The sequence below is a fragment of the Neomonachus schauinslandi genome, chromosome 14 (genome assembly GCF_002201575.2).
Source record: "Neomonachus schauinslandi chromosome 14, ASM220157v2, whole genome shotgun sequence".
Taxonomy (NCBI): domain Eukaryota; kingdom Metazoa; phylum Chordata; class Mammalia; order Carnivora; family Phocidae; genus Neomonachus; species Neomonachus schauinslandi.
In genome coordinates this window covers 7142882-7162460 of record NC_058416.1, presented here as the reverse complement: position 1 = coordinate 7162460, position 19579 = coordinate 7142882, and positions in this window count along the sequence as shown.

Sequence of the window (19579 nt, the reverse complement as noted above, 5' to 3'; positions counted from 1 at the left end):
GGACTCGATCCTGGGACTCCAGGATCATGACCTGAGCCGAAGGCAGTCGCTTAACCAACTGAGCCACCCAGGCGCCCTCAGGTCTTATGTTTAAATCTTTGATCCATTCTGACTTAATTTTTGTGAGTAGTGTAAGATAGGGGTTCAATTATATTTTTCTGCATGTAGTTCTCCAGTCTTCCCAAAACCATTTATTGAAGAGATTATCCTTTTCCTGTTGAGTATTCTTGGCTCCCTTGCCAGGTACTATTTGATCATATATCAGGGGTTTATTTCTGGGCTCAGTTCTGTTCCATTGGTCTGTGTCTGTTTTTATGCCACTACATACTGTTTTGATTAGAACAGCTTTCTAATATGGCTCGAAATCAGGAAGTGTGGTGTCTCCAGCTTTGTTACCTTTTAAGATTGCTTTGTTTGTTTGGAGTCTTTTGTGGTTTTATACAAGTTTTGGGATTTTTTTTTTATGTATTTGTGAAAAATGCCATTGGAATTTTGATAAGGATTACACTAAATCTAGAGAGGGCTTTGGGGGTAATATGGACATTTTAACAATCTTCTTATTTCTGAAAATCTTTTTGTGTCCTCTTCTGTTTCTTTCATTAAAGTCTTGGACGTCTCAGTGTACAGATCTTTCATCTCCTTGGTTAAACTTATTCTAGGAATTTTATTCTTTTTGATGCTATTGTGAATGGGATTATTTTATCGTTTTAAGGTATTTTGTCATTTGTGTATAGAAATCAATTATGTATGTTGGTTTTATATCCTGCAACTTTACTGAATTTGTTGACCAGTTCTAACAGTTTTTTATTTATTTATTTATTTTGGTGGAGTTTTTAGGGTTTTCTATATGTATGATCATATCTGCAAACAAAGACAATTTTATTTCCATTTTGGAGGCCTTTTATTTATCTTGCCTGATAGTTCTGGCTAGGACTTTCAGTTCTAATGTTGACTAAGAGTGGTGAGAGTGGGCACCTTTGTTTCTGATCTTAGAGGAAAAGCTTTTAGCTTTTTATGATTATGGTAGCTGTGGGCTTGTCTTAGCCTTTGTGATGAGGTATGTTACTTCTATATCCGACTTGTTGAGAGTTTTTAATCATGACTGGCCATTGAATTTTGTCAGAATCCTTTTCTGCATCTATGTAGTTGATAATTTTTATGTTCTGTTAGTGTATCACATTGATTTGTGTGTGTGTGTGTGTGTGTGTGTGTGTGCGAATTTTGAACCATTTTTGCATCTCAGATCTCATTTAATTGTGGTGTATGGTTCTTTTAATGGACTGGCTGAATTCGGTTTGCTAATATTCTGATGAGAATTTTAGCATCTATATTCATCAGGGATATTGTTCTGTACTTTTCTTGAAGTTTACTTAGCTGGCTTCAGTGTCGGGGTAATGCTAGCCTCAGAAGATGAGTTTGGGTGTGTTCCCTTTTTAAATTTTGGTAGTTTGAGAAGGATTGGCATTAATCTTGAAATGTTTGGTAAAATTCACTAATGAAGCGATCTGGTCCTAGACTTTGTCTTGTTGCGAGGTTTCTGATTACTGATTAAATCTTTCACGGTTGGACAGTACAGATTTCCTATTCCTGATTTTAGTGTTGGTAGCCTATATGTTACTAGGGATTCTTATATGGATTTCTTTGTATTTTACCTTTTTCTCTTTTTTTGTGTGTGTTTACCAAGCAGGAAACATTTAATTTTTAACATTGTGCATATTTATTATATTTAAATTATCTGTTGTGGCTCAATTGGTTAAGCGACTGCCTTCAGCTCAGGTAATGATTTCAGGGTCCTGGGATGAGCCCCATGTCAGACTCCCTGCCCGGTGGGGAGTCTGCTTTTCCCTCTGACCATCCCCCCCCTCTCGTGCTCCCTTTCTCATTCTCTCTCTCAAATAAATAAATAATAATAAATCTTAAAAAGAAATAAATATCTGCTCTATTAGTGTCACCTCATTTGTCTTTAATTGGCCCCTTCAACAGATAACGCTGTAGAGGAGTTCTCGTGCATGTATGTCTCATTTGGATGTAAGCAAAATTTTTGTCATGCAAATCTAGAAATGGAGTTACTAGGTCATAATTCATAAAACTTGATTAAGTAGTGCAAGGCAGTTTTCCAGGATGGCTACACTAGTTTACTTCCTAGTGAGCATGCACGAGGGTTCCTATTGCCCATATCCATACACACCTACTGCTTGTATTATGGAGTTCTCCAATTTTTATCAAGCTTATAGACCATCTGTAATGCTGTGCTCAGGCAAATTGTCATTTAAATGGTATGAGAAAATAGAAATAATGCATTGAATCTGAAATTTTACCTCTTTATCAACTTTGCCCCAAAACAAAACAAAAAAAAGTCATGAGAATACAACCAAGCCTAAAAGCAATGAGACAGGATATCATGGGTTATAAGAAAGAATACTTGGGGGCACCTGGGCAGCTCAGTAGGTTAAGCATCTGCCTTCAGCTCAGGTCATGATCCCAGGGTCCTGAGATGGAGCCCTGTATGGGGCTCCCTGCCCAGGGGGAAGCCAGCTTTCCCCTCTCGCTCTGCCCCTCCCCCTGCTCATATGCTCATAAGCTTTGTGTGTGTGTGTGTGTGTGTGTGTGTGTGTGTCTGTCTGTCTGTCTCTCAAATAATCTTTTTTTTAAAAAAAAAAAACCTACTTGGAAAAGAAAATGGTACATCTAGATTTAAAATCATTATGCAAAACAAGTAATTGCTGATACTATGTGACTTTGAAGTCTACAGGATTTTTAAAATAGCCAAACATAATAGAAAAAATCTGGCATAAAAATTAGATTTCAGTAAGATTTCTGTGGTGCTAACTAAAAGCGTTGTTTCTTTTTGATTAGTTGACTGTTATGGATACTGAATTTCCCAACGTTAATAGAAAATAAAAGTTAAAGTTTTGATAAAGAACATTGGAAAATAGAAATCTGATACTTAAATACTGGAAAAATTGAGGAAAAAGAACAGAAAAGGTAACAACATTCAGTAAATGCAAAAATTGAAATATTCAGCTGTCAGAAATGCCATTTTTTAAACCCCTCATTAAAGATGCTCAGGTTTTGTAAAAATGAAGAAAAATTTCTATATGTGCTATTGAAATACCTCAACATCAAAGCCATGAACAAATGACTCTGCCATTTTATGGACCTGGGGACTAGAAAAAGTTTGGAGGAAGGGAAGAGTAGGCGAGGAAAGAGGCTGAGGCTGGAGTCCTGGTGGAGAATGGTATCTTCAAGTCCTTACTCCAAGGGGTCTAAGCAGAGGCACTGGAGAAAGGTCTTGGTCAAGGGCAACCTGTGAATGGAGGTGCCTAAGGCCTAGGCATGGAGTGCAAGTATTCCTATGAACATGGCTGGCTGGCTGGCAGGGTTGGGGGCTGGATCCTTGACTGAAACTCCCTCCAGAGACTGCACTGCATTTCTATGCACCGTGTCTGCCATGAAGAAGTCAGGTAAAGCCTTCATAATTGATTGGGGTTGGCCTGAAGGATCACCCATAGGATTTTGGTCTGGAGTCCGACTCCTCAGTGACCTGTTGTCAAATTAAAAACAAAAAAACAGGGTGCCTGGGTGGCTCAGTTGGTTAAGCGACTGCCTTCGGCTCAGGTCATGATCCTGGAGTCCCTGGATCGAGTCCCGCATCGGGCTCCCTGCTCAGCAGGGAGTCTGCTTCTCCCTCTGACCCTCCTCCCTCTCATGCTCTCTGTCTCTCATTCTCTCTCTCTCAAATAAATAAATAAAAAAAAAATAAAAAAATAAAATCTTTAAAAACAAAAAAACAAAGGTACCTCTAAGAGCCAAAAATAGTAATTATTTTATAAGCTGGGGAACAAACTTTATTATCTTGAAAAAATTTGTCAAAATATCATAAGACCTGGTAATTTAAATTTAAATTTTAGAACCCTTCTAAGTCAAATAGGAAAAGGATGATCATCATAGGAATGATACTATATTGACATAATAGGATGACAGGATTTTTCTCTCTAAAATTCTGACCCTCCAACAATTTGGAAAAGTGGTTGGAAATAAGGACAACTAGCAAATACACAAATGATAAATTGACAAATATAATGAAAGGAAAACAAAAACCCAGGTCTGAACATAGCACCAAGGGCTCTTATACCTGAGAATAAATTTCAAGTTAACAAGCACAGAAATGGTCAAAAGCATCAAAAATCTCTATGTGAAGAAACCTATAGAATTTCACCAAGAAAGTTTCAATAGAAAGAATCAATACTGTGAAGATGTCGGATATCACAAAGCTAATCTAAAAATGGAGTACAATCAGTGCATTTCCCACTGAATGTTTTGAAAATGAGCCTGTTGAATTTAAGTTTCTCTGCAAGTATATGTGGTGAAATAAAACCAAAGGAATGTTTAAGGTACAACATCAAATTGTATAAAGTAACAATCATGTATTGATGCAAACAGGATTTCATGAAAGAATAGATGGTTTAGAAATAGACATCTATGTGAATTTATGGTATAACTAATCGCTGGGGAAAGAGCATTGTATAGAAAATGACCAACAACTTAGAATAAACAGTTGGGTCCCCGATATTCATAATTTGATTAAAAGATAAGTGTAATATGTTACTGATATTATATATAGATATTTATAATCCTGTGTAAGACAATAAACATAAGACCAAAATATTGAGATTTGGAAAATAGAAATATTAAATATTTTAGCATTATAAGAATATTTCTTTTTAAAGACTTTGTCAGAGAGAGCACAAGCAGGGGGAGTGGCAGACAGAGGGAAAAGCAGGCTCCCCACTGAGCAAGGAGCCCGATGCAGGGCTCCATCCCAGGACCCTGGTGGGATCATGACCTGAACCTAAGGCAGACACTTAAGCGATTGAGCCACCCAGGCGTCCCTATAAAAATATTATTTAACAAAGATAAAAAGCCCTCCAAAAACAGAGCTCATAGCTGAGTCCGGGCATCATTCTTGGCTGCGGGATTCCGTCCTGGTGTGGCCTCCATCCAATGGCTGGTCTCTGCGGGAGAACAAATGCCCAGTTCACCTCTGTTGGGGAAAGACTTGATGGGACCTCTGCAGCTCCAGGTTCCTGGTGCGATTAACTGAGGTCCTGCTTCACTGTTTCTTCCTCTGCCCAGTTGTGCCCTAACTTCCATTTAGGGGTCACTTCGGAGAACACACTTGGTGTCAGTTTCTAAAGGTTGCCAGAACAAAGCACCACAAACCAGGTGGCTTAAACAGTCCTTTTTCTCTCTGCCCTGGAGGCTAGAAATTCAAAATTGAAGTTGTCAATAGGGCCAAGCTCTCTGAAGGCTCCAGGGGAGAATCTGTTCCATGCCTGCCTTTTAGGTTCTTGTATTGCTCTCAGCCCCTGAGATTCCTTGGTTTGCAGGTGCATTTTCACAGTAGCTGTGTCGGTTGTCACATGGCATCCCTGTGTGGCTTCACCGCGTCTGTCTCAGCCTCTGTGTCTCTTCTTTCTTACGTGGGTACCATCTTACTGGGTTAGGGCCCAGCCTAATGACCTTAACTTGATTAAATCTTCAGAGACCCTATTTGCAGATAAGGGGACACCATTCAACCCACAGCACTCCCCAATAAGCCTCATACATGTAAATCCAGCCTATGAGTTGTTGCCTTTGTCTGTGCTACACAGATGAAAGATTAGACTGTTCCTTCTTTCCTGACAATTTTCTGTAAATTTCTAAAGGGAAAATAAGATGTTAAGAGAAACAGAAGTTTAAACATGTAACAGTGTCCTCATTTTTTGAGTCCACTTAAAAATTCCTTCGCATTTAGACTATGGAATGTGGTTATTTGGGGAGAGAGCGCATTGATGCACAGATAAAATTGTCACTAACTCCATATACTATTTTAAGAACTTGCTCCTTGACTTTCCAACCTTTCAAAATATTTAGGCAATTAATTTGCGGGTACACTTTTTACTCCGCTTCCGATAGTCTTGCATTTGGAGAGCTGCTGAAAGAATTACACAAATGAGCTACGGTCCCCTAAGGGCCAGCTGTAATTCTGAGCCAGCCTGAGTAACATAAAGGCGTTATCATCTTTTGGGATTTTCTTGCCAGGTTCCTTAATGTCTGCCCGTATACCCTCACAGAAAAGAGAATTACAGCATGGCACGGTGACTTAAGATGGCTTTCTCAGGTGTTTGGACGCTACGGTCGCCATGTAAACAGCTTGACAACTTGACTGCCTGGGGTGCTGACATCGTCTGGATAGATGTCCGTGTTTTGAGGTTTTCCTAAAACTGAAGAAATAGGAGAGGAGCAGTGCTGTATAAAAGGAAAAGGGAAATCTGCAAAATCATTTCCTTGAGCGTTCGCGCTAGTGTTTGACAATTTAAAAAGTCTCTGCTTGGCCGTGTTCACTCCCACCCTCGCTCCCCTGCCCCCACACCCTTATGTCTGTGGTTCTCTGAGGCGGGTCTCAAGGGTTACAACATCCAAGATGCAGAACATGGTTTTAAAATCGCCCTGAAAAACCTCACAAAGCCTGCACCAAATGGCATGAAGTCTAAAGAAAGGTGAGCATGTATCCTGTGATGTTCATCACTCTTTTGCAAGGAGAAGTCGGTTGAACTTTTTTCATGAAACTTCTTTTTCCTGAGACTGTTGGAAGTTTTTACAGTAGATTGTACTCCCTGCCTGCTCATTTCCTGTACTGATTTCCTGTACTGGCCAGGATGCCCTGGGAGCGTTGCTGGACTCAGTGAAACTAAAACCCAGTTGCTCTGCCAAACATCTGACAGTTGTTTACTTGCCCTATGGCTGGCTTACCTAAATGCAGAATATTTATCAGCTGTTCTAGTAAACTTAGTTTCTTAGCCATCAGTGCCTACGATCACTTGACAGCCAATTCCGCGTTTTCTTAGTATCAAGTTTAAAAAGAAAACCTTTAAGCAGACTCTTAATATTCCACCATCTGTGATAGACTCTGTCCAGATCCTTCTTTCTTTTCCATAGCTCTCAAATATTTATCCAATAAGCCTTTAGCAGACCCCCAGTCCAGGCTGGAATATGCTCCCGCGGGGCTGAGAGTCCAGTAGAAGAGACAGGCATCAAACAAAAATTGTACCATAAGTTGTTTCACTGCAGTTGGGGTAAGCCCAGGTTACTGGTGGGCTATTGTAAGATATTGAGGGGATGGTGGTGGATGGGATCACAGTGATGGCTTTGGCTCTGCAAGAAGTGGGAAGATGAGAGAAATAGAGAAATTCTGGTCGAGAGCACTTGGAGAAAGTAGCTGGGTAAAGGTGAAAAGTAGTCCAACGAGTGGCTGGCAAGTCTCTTCATGCAGCCTGGGGCTTTGGTGTGCCACTTCCTGGGAGAGGGAGCATGGAACCAAGGACAGCCTGTTGTGCCCTGTGATTCTAGAGTGTAGATGAGAAGTCATGATCCTGGTTCAGATCTGTCACCTGAGAACATGACATCACGGCATCGGTGTGGCTTTAGAATAGTAATCCTGAAACCTGGGGAGGCCAGGAGCTGCATCACGGTATCAGTAACCATAGCAACCGGACACCTTCTCGTGGCATGTTTACACTTTTTTTTTTTTGAAGACTTTGAGAGAGTGAGAGTGCACACAACTGGGGGGAGGGACTGAGGGATGAGCAGACTCCCTGCTGAGCAGAGAGCCTGATGTGGGGCTCAATCCCAGGACCCTGAGGTCATGACCTGAGCCAATGGCAGATGCTTAACTGACTGAGACACCCAGGCGCCCCTGTATGCACTTTCTAACTGATACTCTTTAGAAGTTTTCCCCACTCCTATCCACCAGCCTTGCTTGAGAACAGTGAGGGCAATCTCCCATGGAGAGGGAGAAAAGCCTATCATGGAAGCATTGTGATTTTAGTTTTCTTCTCCACTTCTATATACTTTTCTATCAAATATAACATATTCCATAGATGTGGAACATAATTTTTCTCATGGGACAGTTGCCTGTGAGACATTTAAGAAAGGCGATTAATTAGGTAGTTGGAGGTACTAATTCGGACTTAGAAGGTTTATTTTTGCAGGTGATACAAGTTAAGCAATCCTCTGAAGACACAGGAATAATTATATTTAAGAAATACATAGTAACTAATACGTTACTACATGTTCTACAGGCTTTTACAAATAGCAATTGTCAAAACAACCCACAGGGACAGTGCTATTATCTGTTTTACAGTTGAGGAATTTGAGGCACAGAGAAACGATTTTTTTTTTTTTAAAGATTTTAGTTGACAGAGAGAGATCATAAGCAGGGAGGGTGGCAGAGGGAGAGGGAGAAGCAGGCTTCCTGCTGAGCAGGGAGCCTGATGAGGGGCTCGATCCCAGGACCCCGGGATCATGACCTGAGCTGAAGGCAGAGGCTTAACCGACTGAGCCACCCAGGTGTCCGTAAATGACTTTTTTTTTTTTTTTTTTTTAAGGTGCATAGTAAGTGGTGGAGCTGGGATTATGAACACAGGTTACCTATAAAGTCCAAGCTCTTAATTATAGGGCTATGCTGGGTAAGGAAAACGTTAAGACTAAACCAAGTGAAGTTCTAGGAAGATGACCCGCCCCCCTTACTTGATTCAGAACATCCTACTTCTCTAAGTGACCTAAGAAACTCCTCTCCCTGTCCAATTTGTTAGAGATTAGAAACCACTGGGCAGGAATCTCTGAGCTGGCTGCTACTATCTTGGCAGATTCTGTGCTCTTACTCTTGCCCTTCTAGTCAAGCTCCTTTAAAATGGGAGAAAAAAATAGTTATACCTGGGGAGAAGAAAACCACTCAAATGAGAACAAGCAAAAGCTATTTTAGAATTTCCTAAAGCAAGGGAGTCCATCATCATCACTTGTGTTTAGCAGAGGCTCAAAGGTAGGCAGGGGTACAGGGAAGGTTCCAGGGTGTGCTCATTGGAGGCTGTTGGCATGTGGAAGGAGCATATGGGCAAAGTAGAAGTGGGTGTCTTAGGTGATTGATTAGGGGAGACTATTTGCCTTTCTCTGCTTGGTTCTAAATTGGAAGTGAGGGCAAAAATTAGGGAAGCTGGCAGTTACTGGTCAAGTCTTAGCTCTATGGGGCCTGTTGCTGGAGAGGGTGTGGTTTGGCTTCCCAGGCTGGTTGCTGTAGGCTGTGGGTCAGAGTTCTACTTCTCTTGATGGTGTGGCCCATGTCTGACTGTATATTGAGGCTCCTACCTGCTGTTCTTAATATTCTTAAAACACACTTTCCTTCGATGATAGCACAGAAAAAAAGGGTTTATTTCTGATCCTTTTTCACGTTCTCACATGGGGGTTCCTCTATGTCTGCCTATTTATTTGCTCTTGCCATTCACCAAATGGCTCCTCTTGATTCAGAACCCTGTTTTCTTTATCCTCTCCAATCCTCTATTGAGTTCTCTATTCTAGTTAGAATGAACCACAGAAAGTTTCAACTGACTTGGAACATCTTTTCTCCTCATTTCCGTGGAGCTAAATTCTCTTTACTTTTAAACCTCAGCTTAAATATCACTTCTTCTAGAAAGTTTTCTGGGAACCCTCAAAAAGTCTAGGTGCTCCCAGAGTCCCCACTGTTACGACACTCTTAAAAATATTTTAATCACAGTGCTCTTGTGGGGAGCCGTCACCTGTTTAATGCCTGACCTAGCAGACAGCCAATAAATGTTTACTGAAATAATGAATTTGAGTCAAAACCAAATGTGAAAAAGTAGAGCAAAGCTCCAGAGGTTCTCTGAGAATCCTTTGTGAGCCCCAGAAAGGTGGGGGCAGGTGCTCTTCATGGAAAGCTTTTTTTTGTTGTTGTTTCCTATAAGCTTGTAAATTCATCCTCGATGAGACGGCAAACCAGACATTTAAATCTTTCAATGGAAAACCGTGGATTTTATACTCTTTGAAATGTGGAAATGAATCAGAGTACGGATGAGTGATGTGCCCGGAGGCCGTGTTGTGAATCAAGGCGGGTGGAGAGGGCTTTAGGCTTCCTCAAGCTGCCTCGCCACAGGGACCTGCTCAAATTAGAGGCATACAGTCAGTACTCACTCACCAGACTCATTCATAGCACACGTTAAAGACCAAGAAAATATCTTTGTGGAGTGCAAACAGTGCCTGTCTTCCATCTTAAAAGTTCATTAGAAATTGAAAAATATGTTATCTGGAAAGAAAAATAATACTTGGCCCAGCCTAGAGAACATCCTAGGATTTATTTTCAGTCCCCTTCTGGAAAACAAATTATTTCAATTCTTTGTTATGAGTCACTCTCATCGAATTATTTTACAATTTATTTTGTTCATAGATTAAAAAAAAATATGTAGTAAGAGCACAATGAATTCATTCACAATGAATGAATGCCTTTCATCTTCCAGGAACTTAATTCTATGAAGGCTTTTTCCTTATATGAGAAGAAAGGAACTGGAGTACGAATTCCCATTTGAGGTGGGTTTAACTGAGGAATCTGGCTGAGCTCCGTAGTTCCATTGTGTAGTAATTAGGTGTGTGAGATGAGGAAGGGGATTACAAATTCTCTGAGAACACTTGCTAGGGAAAGCTTTGAAATGTGCTTGCTTTTCAGCTCCTCCCCCTGCTCTGGCTGGGTGTGGACTTTCCTCCTTCCGATTAGGGGATGGCCCTTAGAGGGGCAGGAAACGGGACTCAGCTTCCAGTCTGCAGAGTCGATCCCTGGATCAGTTCTTCCTTTACACTGCTCCATTATCTTGGGTCCTATGAATTTCCGGATTTTTTTTTTTTTTCCTTGCCTTCCTGTCTCTCCCTTGTGAGGGTTGTAGCTGAATCTTGATTTCCAGGACCTTTGTGTTTCCGAGCTCCTAACTGTAGCTGTGGGTTGATCGAGTTTTACTTCAGACTCCATTCTGTGGGCTGACCTTTGCCTGTTAGTCCCTGACGTATTCTGATTCCAAAGCCGGGGAGTGGTGTTGCCCATCTGTGTCTCCATCATCACCTCTGCCTTTTGACCTCCCTTCATTGGGGTGTTCTTTCCTCCATGCTTCCCTCCACCTTGTACCTCTTGGTTGCTTGGCTCCTTGCCCCGTAGGCAATATGCAAATGTCTTGCCAGAACGCACTATTGGTAAAGATTCTCCTGAAAGGAGAAATTGGGAAACATTGAGGTTTGAGTTAACAATACTCTGTTTTTTTTTTTATCATTTGATTCTGTTTTCATCTCATTTATCTCTCCTCATTTTTCTATTAAAAGGTGGTTATCCGTTGTATTTTTTTCTTTTAAACATTGTCAAATATATTCAGAAATGCCTTGAGGAGGCTATGATGATTGGATTACTGTGATTTATACGTGATTGCCTGCCTGTCAGAAAGCAAAACATGCAGTTTATTTTGTAATAACATTTCTAAAGTATCTGGTATACTGAAGAGACAGTAGAACATTGATTTCTGAGGCCTTTTGAAAACATTCCTCCTTAAATATTTTGTAAGATTGAACACAGACCATCTTGAATTGAAAATAAAAACTATGAATACTCAAGACATACCGTCATTTTTTTGTGCTTTGGTTATTGCCTTGAGACAACTAGGACATAACGTTAAGTAGAAATATTCTAATATCAGGAAAAATTGAAATTATTGAATAAAAGGTGACTACTTCAGTAGATATTTTTAAGCAAGGGAAAATAATAAATACCTGGGGATGTTTTCTACCTAAGCAACATAATTAAAAATTTTTCTCTGAAGGATGGCTTTGCCTTTTGACATGTTTTAGTCGACGGATATTTTCTTTTTCTGTGTTGGATAATGCACATGTACACATTTAAACATAAGTATGGCTACTTTAATATGAAAATTTGAGTTAATTACAAATGAATAGATGTTTGGAATCCTACTTAATGGCTCTGAGCAGAAAGCAAAAATGTATGTTAGTTGTGAGTGGAAAACCTCTTATGATCAAAAGGAGGAAGTGTGAAGAATTGAGAAAAACTATTTGGTTCATGTATGCGATGTGAATGATAAATACTTTGCCCCTGCAATTACCCCAAGTACATAGGGAAGATAAATACTGATCATCATCTACTTAAGCTGTAATTTCTATAAAAATAAAAATTAGGCATAATTTTCCTATTGAGGTAAAATGCTAGTTCATACTTAGAAGTTCAGATATGAAAATTCCCACTTTCCTACTTGGGAATGAATCATTTTGCACCCTAGCCAAAAGCTAGAAGTCTAGAATAACACCTATTAATGAAATTCATGAACCAGCTGAGTCCATGGTCCAACACCATTGGCAACCAATGTGGCACATACTGAGATGCTTAACAGCTTCTCGTCCTTATAAAGTTCCAAGAGAAAAGAAGGCAAGTGGAGGGGCAAAGCACTGCCCACCTAATTTTTGAAAAAAATTTTGAATTGATCACTTTATTTTTAGTAGACTTCTCTTTTTTTTTTTAGAACAGTTATAGATTTACAGAAAAACTGAAAACATAGTATCTAGAGTTACCATGTTACCCCCACATGCAAGCTTCCCTATTAATATCTTAGTATGGTACACTTGTTGCATTTAATGAACCAATATTAAAGTCCATACTCTATTCAGATGTCCTCAGTTTTATCTAGTATTTTTCTTTTGTGTGATTCCCTCCAGGATATCACAATACAGGTTGACAGGTCTCATTTGCTCTTCTTGGCTGTGATGGTTCCTCTCGACTTTTCTTGTTTTATGACCTGGCCAGTTTTCTGGAGTGCTGGTCAGGTAACTCAGTAGAATGCCCTTCTGTTGGGATCTGTTCTCTCCCGCTTACAGTGGGGTTACCATTTTGGGGAGGAAGACCAGAGGTAAAATACTGTTTTCATTACTTCACATCAAGGGTACATACTATCAACATGGTTTATCGCTGTCTACTTTGATCACCTGGCTGAAGTTGTTAGCCAGGTTTCTCCACTGTAAGGTGACATTTTTCCTCCCCACTGTGTCTCATGCATGCTGGCCTCTTTGGAAGGAAGTCATTAAGCACACGTCACACATAAATAGGCATTTATGCTTCACCTTTCTTGAGGGTACAGTATCTACATAAGTTATTTATAGTTCTTCTACAAGGGCTCCCCCCTTTAGTCCTTTATTTGCATCAATATTGCAGATTCTTGGATATTATTTATACTTTGGGTTATACTCCAATAAATACTAGTTTATTCATTTTCTTATTCAAATTAATCCAGCTTTGGCCATTTGGGGCTTCTTTAGTTGGTTCCTGAGTCCATTTGACATAACCCTCATCAGTGTCAGGTTTTATTTATTTTTGAGCACTTCTGGTGCTATAGGCTCCATGTTCACCTTGTGTATTTGCTGTTGCAGTTGGGGGCCAGCTATGTCTCCATATGTATTTATATCTCTCTAGATAGATACGTGGGAAATGATTTGACACTAACGTCTGCGTACTAGATGTGCTTGTTACTACTGCATGGCATTTTTTTTTTTTTTTTTTAGGGCCTTTCAGCTGATGGAACAAAAAAATAAAGATGTTTAGTAATCCATGGATATATATGTGTACCTATCTGTAACTGTATTTTCTGCCACAGACTTGGAGCCATTTCTTCATGAAGCATGGTTCCTTGTTTTTGGAGAATGGTGTTAGAAATCAAGTGCTGAGCACTTGATGTGCTCATTGCTACTGGGGTTTTGTTGCTTGTAGGCCCCCTCATCTGAGAGAATGAGGAAATAGGTACGTGTATATACTAACCCATGTAAATATACCTTCCTATAAATATCCCTGTATATAAGTGTATCTGTATTAAGCTAAGCATAAGTTCATGTTGTCTCCACCTCTCCTGTGTTACCACAGGGAGTGTTCTAACCCCCTCCCCAGGTATGTCTAAACTCCCATTCCAATAGAGACAGACCTGCCACTCTTCATCTGCCTCCCATTTAGAGTTCTGCTCCAGGGCTATCAGATTTGTTAACCAGCATCCCCTTGGAAAGTTGAACTGGAATACAATACTTACATGTAGCTCCTTTTGCCTTTAGTGTTTCTGACACCACTTATTTCCACTTACTTAGCTCACACCTTTCCCCTTACGGTGAAGTTGTTACACACGTTCCTAATACAGTTAGTTTTCTTGTCAGTCTGCTTTCCGCCCTGGGATCCTTCCACCTCGTGAATAACTTTTTTTTTCCTAAAAATTTGCGTAGAGTAAGAGTCACTCTTTGTAAAGTTCCACAGGTATTGGCAAATGTCTGATGTTGTATATCCATCACTGTGTTATACAAAATAGCGTCACCACCCTAAACATCTTACGTGTTTCTCCTAGTCACCCTTCTCCTTCCCAAACTCCTGGGAATCATGGATCTTCTTACTGTCTGCTAGTTTTGCCTTTTCCAAAATGTCCTATGATTGCAATGATACAGTGCATAATCTTTTAAGACTAGGTCTTTCACTTAGAAATTTCAGGTTTAATTTAAGGTTCATGCATTTTTTTTTAATAGCTTGATAGTGCATTTCTTTTTGTTGCTGAACAATATCCCATTGTATGGATGCATTGACCTTTGTAAAAACATCTTGGTTATTTCCAGTTGTTTGGCATGCATGCTTGTTTTGTTTTGGTAGATACAAATTATAAAATTGTTTGGTTAAGTACCTAGGAAATACCTAGGAGCACATTTATTGGACCCGTGGTTTTGTGGTGTGTGTGTGTGTGTGTGTGTTTGTAGAAAACTGCCAAACTATTTTTCCCCTTATAAGAAAAAGTGTCATTCAAATTGTTTCAGTGATTTAATTGGATCAAACCTGATATTGTAGCCATTGCTAGGAAATGTGGAATAACTACAACCTGGCAAATGGACTTAGTAGTCAAATGATAGGTATATAAGGAAGCTTAACTTCTTACTAAATTCATCTAAAGATTTTTAACCTATTTCTTTTAAAAATACCAATTCCAGTTTGGTACTGCTAGCTCTGAGACATTGGCGAATTACTTCACCTCTTTGATCCCAGCTTTCTCACTTAGAAAATGGAAATGCTGATCTCTTATAAAGATTAGGGATAAAGAAGCTAGCATAAAATAAATAGTATTATGATATAAAATGGTAATATTATTACTGAAATATACTAGGCATGTATCATATATACTATGAAGTTAATGATTTTAATGGATGAAGCAAATAGAAATACATCATGAAAATATGATACTGAAGGGGCACCTGGGTGGCTCAGTCATTAAGCGTCTGCCTTCGGCTCAGGTCATGGTCCCAGGGTCCTGGGATCGAGCCCCGCATCGGGCTCCCTGCTAGGCGGGAAGCCTGCTTCTCCCTCTCCCACTCCCCCTGCTTGTGTTCCCTCCCTCGCTGTCTCTCTCTCTGTCAAAAAAAAAATCTTTAAAAAAAAAAAAAGAAAATATGATACTGAAAATGAACTAACAAAATTTAGACAGGACTTTTTGGTCAGCTGAACACTGGGGAGTGGGCATGAGGTCACCAGTGACCGGTAACATTAATAATGAAAAAATGTTCCACATCACTTGCCATCAGGGAAATACAAATCAAAACCACATGACATACCACCTTACACCAGTTAGAATGGCTAAATTTTTTTTTTTTTAAGATTTTTTTTATTTGACAGAGACACAGCGAGAGAGGGAACACAAGCAGGGGGAGTGGGAGAGGGAGAAACAGGCTTCCTGCTGAGCAGGGAGCCTGATGCGGGGCTGGATCCCAGGACCCTGAGATCATGACCTGAGCCGAAGGCAGACGCTTAACGACTGAGCCACTCAGGCGCCCCTAGAATGGCTAAAATTAATAAGACAGGGAACAACAAATGTTGGTGAGGATGCAGAGAAAGGGGAACCCTCTTACACTGTTGGTGGGAATGTAAACTGGTATGTGCAGCCACTCTGGAAAACCATTTGGAGGTTCCTCAAGAAGTTAAAAATAGAGCTACCCTACGACCTGGCAATTGCATGACTGGGTATTTACTCCAAAGATACAGATGTGGTGAAAAGATGGGCACATGCACCCCAATATTCATAGCAGCAATGTCCACAATAGCCAAACTGTGGAAGGAGCTGAGATGTCCTTCAACAGATGAATGGATAAAGAAAATGTGGTTCATATGTACAATGGAATATTAGCCATTAGAAAGGATGAATACCTACCATTTACATTAACATGGATGGAACTGGAGGGTATTATGCTAAGTGAAGTAAGTCCAAGAAGGACAATTATATGGCTTCACTCATATGGGGAGTGTAGAGAATAGCGTGGAGGATCATGGGGGTAAGGAAGGGAAAATTGAATGGGAAGAGATCAGAGAGGGAGACAAACCATGAGGAACTCTTGACTCTGGGAAACAAACTGAGGGTTGTGGATAGGGAGGTGGGTGGGGGGATGGGGTAACTAGGTGATGGGCATTAAGGAGGGCACGTGATGTGATGAGTACTGGGTGTTATACACAATTGATGAATCATTGAACACTACATCAAAAACTAATAATGTACTATATGTTGGCTAATTGAATTTAAATTAAAAAAAGAATTCGGGTAGACACAGCATAAGAAGGTGTTTGAAAAGGTTTGGGCTTCAGCACCAAATAAATGGGAAATGAAATAAAACTATGCAAAGAAGGGTTCTAGGCTGTCTATTTTCCCAGCTAAGAAATGTGGAGTTTGCCTGTGTAGACATGGTGTTTGTATTTGTGGGTTAAAGTGTCTTTAAGAAAAGATCTAGAGCAGGGAGGGATTAGAGAATATTAGAGACCGAGAGCTTTGTCATGAGATCATGTGATGGTCAGTAAATTAGAAACGAAGGGCTTGGACAGGCTCAGAGCATAAAGACAGAAGCAGGGAAGCATGGATACCTAACTGCCACATGTAGTTTGGTGATGGATTAAATGTAAAGATGGGGGGTGGGCGGAGAAGAAAAAGAAGTCAGGAATATCTAGTTTGTGTACTTGGGGGTCTATTAAGGTCATTTACTGAATAAAAGAGGAGGGAGACGTTTTTTACAACTTGAGATTTTGAGATAATTACAGATTTATATTTAATGAGGAAGAATAGAGATCCCATGTACCATTTATCTAGTTTTTTCAAAGACAACACTTGGAAAACTATAGTACAATAGCATATGTAGGATATGAACACTGATTTAGTCCAGATACAGAATATTTGTATTATCACAGAGATCCCTTGTTGCCCTGTTACAGTCTCACTCACACCTGCCCCCACCCTGACCTTAATCTTGGGCAATTACTGGACTATCCTTAGTTTCCTAACTTGGCCATTTGAAGAATGTTAAATAAATAGACTCCTACATTACCTACCTTTTGAGGGTTGGCTTTTTTCACTTAGCATAATTCTCTGGAGATGCTTCCAAGTGGTTGTGGGCACCAGTAGTTTTATAGTTTAACCATTCATCCAATGAAGGACATTTGAATGGTTTCCACTTTTTGGCTACTGAGACTAAAGCTGCTATGAACATTCATCTGTAGGTTTCTGTGTGAACTTAAGTCTTCATGTTTCTGGGATAAATGTTTAGGAGTGCAATTCCTGGGATATATTGTTGTATGTATAGTTTTTAAATTGCCCAACTGTTTTCAAGAGGAGCTCACACTCACACTCACACTCACACTCACACTCTGCTGGTAAAAATTTTAACCACAAGAGTGTGAGTGATCCGGTTCTTATGAATACTAACCAGCATTTAGTGTTGTCACTACTTTTTATTTTGGCCATTCTGATAGATGTGTAGTGACATCTCATTGTGGTTTTAATTTGGATTTCCCTAACAGCTAATGATGTTGAAAATATTTTCTTGTGACTAATTGCCATCTGTGAATCCTCTTTGGTGAAATGTCTTTTCATATCTATTGTGTATTTTCTGTTTACTTTTTAACTCTTAAGTTTTTTAGAGCTATTTATATATTTTAAATCTTGTCCTCTGTCAGATATGTGATTTACAAGTACTTTTCCCAGTGTGTAGCTTACTTTTCCATCCTCTTAACAAGGTCTTTTAAGGGTTTTAATTTCAAGAATTTTTAATCTAAGGGTTTTAATTTCAAGAAGTCCAGTTGATTAATTTTTTTTTCTTTTATGAATTGTGCTTTGGTGTTAGTCTTAGGTAATTTGTCTAACCCTTAAAGATTTTCTCCTGTTTTTTTTCCCCCCTATTTTAGTTCTGTGTTTTACATTTCAGTACCTAATCCACTTTGAGTTAATTATCATATAAGATGTGAGACTTAAGCCAAGCTTTCTTTAATTGTTTGTTTTCCTTTGGAGTTCCAATCTCTCCACAGTTGAAATGGTTATCTTTTATAAATTGAGTTGTATTTACATATTTCTCAAAATTCATTTGGGCATATTTCTGTGGGTCTATTTTCAGGTTGTCTTCTGTTCCATTGATCTGTGTATCAATTGCTCCACCAAGACCACACAATTTTGATTACTATAGTTTATAGTCTTGATTACTATAGTAAGTCTTGAAATCTGGTAGATGGATTATTTCACTTTATTTCCCAAAATTATTTTAGGTATTCTAAATTTTTTTTACCTTTCCATGTAAGATTTAGAAAGATCTAGATCTATAAAGAAATTCATTGCGATTTTGATTTGTTAAATCTGTATAAATCTGAGAATTGACATCTTTACTATGTAGATTTTTTAATCCAAGAACACATTGCATCTCTTGATTTATTTAAATCTTCAGTAGTATAGGTTTTTTTTTTTTTTAATAAAGATTTTATTTATTGTGGTGGCGGGAGAGAGCGCACAAGCTGGGGCTGGGCTGGGGGACAGGCGGTGGGAGGAAGAAGTAGACTCCCTGCTGGGCATGGAGCCTGATGTGGGGCTCAATCCCAGGACCCTGAGATCATGACTTGAGCCAAAGTCAGACGCTTAACCTAATGAGCCACCCAGGCATCCTTTCAATAGTAGTTTTTAGTGTACATGTACCTTGTTAGATTTACACCTTTTTAAAAAAATGTGTCAAATATAAGTGGTATTCTAAATTTTGGTGAGTGGTGGTTGGTCAGTGTATAGTTCAAGAGGAGAGACTCCTAATGGAGACAAAGGGACTGTAAGCCCCATCTGGCCCCCCCAAAAGAAAGAGAAAGAAGAAAAATTAAAATAGGGGCTTGGATTAAACTGTCAAAATGCAAGAGTGATTTTTTTTTTTTTTAATTCTTTGTCTATGAAAATCTATGGTAAACTTTCATTACAAGTTGAATTGCGCCTCCCCAGGAAAGATATGTTGAAATTCTAATCCTCAGTATCTCAGAATGTGACTTAGTTGGGAAATAAGGTCATTGCCGATATAATTAAGGTGAAGTTTGTGTAGGTAGGCCTCTATTCCAATATGATTAGTTCCCATATATATATAAACATAAATCTATCTATCTATATATAAAAAGCCACGTGAAGACAGGGGCACACGTTACTCCATGTGGTAATGAAGGCAGAGGTAAGTGTGGCACCACGGAATTTCCAAGAACCTCAACGCTTGCGGGCCAACCGCCAACAGCTGGAAGGAGGCCTGGAAGCATCCTCCCAGGTGCCAGAGCATGGCCCTAGGGACATGAGGATTTCCTACTTCTAGACTCCTAAACTGTGAGTTGCTCAGTTTGTTTTATGCTGCTCAGTTTCTGATGCTT